This window comes from Echinococcus granulosus, assembly GCF_000524195.1.
Source record: "Echinococcus granulosus chromosome Unknown EG_S00189, whole genome shotgun sequence".
NCBI lineage: Eukaryota > Metazoa > Platyhelminthes > Cestoda > Cyclophyllidea > Taeniidae > Echinococcus > Echinococcus granulosus.
Window position 1 is genome coordinate 57,474 of NW_020170569.1, and position 1,816 is coordinate 59,289.

Sequence of the window (1,816 nt, forward strand, 5' to 3'; positions counted from 1 at the left end):
TCTGGTTTTAACTTTTAGCCAAATTTACTTAAACCACCAACTGCTCGGCACTTTCCTAACATTTTTCTTGTCATGAGATTCAGGCTTTCCATATTGTGCACCATTACAATTTTTTATAAATATTTCACCATCCGTCACGCCTCTTCAACATGATACAAGTTTATTAAAAGTGACATTTAGATTTGTCCTGGAAACATAGGACAGGTCATTAAGAGAGCACCACTTATGTGCATCAAAAGTCGGCTCAACGGTGTAAATCAAGAAATCACGATGTTTCGGTATCAGCAATTTTAATAATAAGCTAATTTAAAGGTGATCATTTACAAAGCGATATCTGCTGCTCTACTGTTTTAATGACCTTCGTGTGGTGACAAATATTGTAGAAGAGGAAGATGGCTTAAAAAGGTAATGTTTGATTCGCAGGAAGTAGCCTACCTTCACTAAATGCATAACTTCAATACCCGAGCTTTGATGCTACCGCGTCTGGCGTCATGAAGGATAAATACTTATTGCCCTTCACCCTATTCATCAATTTGGCACGCTAAACCTAACCCTACTTGAAGCATTTATTATAATTTCATTCTGAGTTATTTCTTATTTTCGACTTCTATATGTTTTGCGTTGATTTGCGCATTTTTAGCACTGTTCATTCTAAAGTAATTGTAAATTATATAAGCTTAAACTTGGGTAAACTTATAAACAATTGCATTCCCAAGTGGTTTTACAAATATTTGGTTTAACAAGTTGCTTGGCATAGCCATAAACAGGATTGGGTGGCCAAAAGGACCTTTTATAGTACTGTCAGCTTCGCAGAGTGAGATATTATTTTTGGTTTTCTGCAATCCCTACCTCCGTCCTCAAAGTGAAATTAAAAATGGGTGGCGCATCCAAAAAGATCTCAACTAAAATGGGTCATCAGGGTCAACAAATCTCCTCCTATCTTACCTTACCTTCACCTTTGGACCTCCCCTTTCCTGATTGTCATCGTTCATCCATCCACGCAGTGGCAACATGAGAATAATTTACAGCTATTAAACAATGGGGGTTGGCATAGCAATACCTCTGTGCAATGTGCATGTAGCAATGCATTCAGAGTGAAATATTCCACTGTCGGAATTTCATTGTTGTCTAAGTGAGGGCGAATGACCCCATAGTTTTTTAGTCTGAGAAAGGCATGGAAATAGTCATTTTTAGACAAAGATTATAAATTAGTCCTTTCATTAGATGTTGTGGAAAAGAATGAAAAACATCAGCCATGCACTTACTAAGCACTGTAAAATTTGGAGTGCTCTTCCTCTGAGAAAAGATTTTGAGCCAGTCTTTAAATAATAAGTAGTAAATTCTGTATGTTTTTAAAGTGCTCCAAAGGGGAATATTAAGAATAAATATTTCTCAAAAAATACAGCGGATGCACTAGATTGATGAATACTTGCCATTTGACGACTTTTATTAAAACTCGAAAATCTCGGTGGCATGATATCTGATTTTCCATTACCCAGGATACCCATGCCAAGAAAGGACCATATCTTCATGGTCTACCTGGTTAATATATCCTTCCCTCTGCATTTTCATGTGTCAAATTATACAGTTTTTCTGTTATAGGCACATATTACAGTCGCATTTATTCTGTCTGGACTATAAAGCTTCGGAAACGTTTGCATTCAAATATTGCGAGTCAGTAGTTGCGTTGAAACAGTTACATTAATCGGGCGGATAACAGAACAAGTATTTTGGATGATGTAGTTGCTCCCTTACTTTTGCTTTCTTTAACTATAATCAGAGATTTGTATGCTTTTGTTTACTTTGATTTACGCAA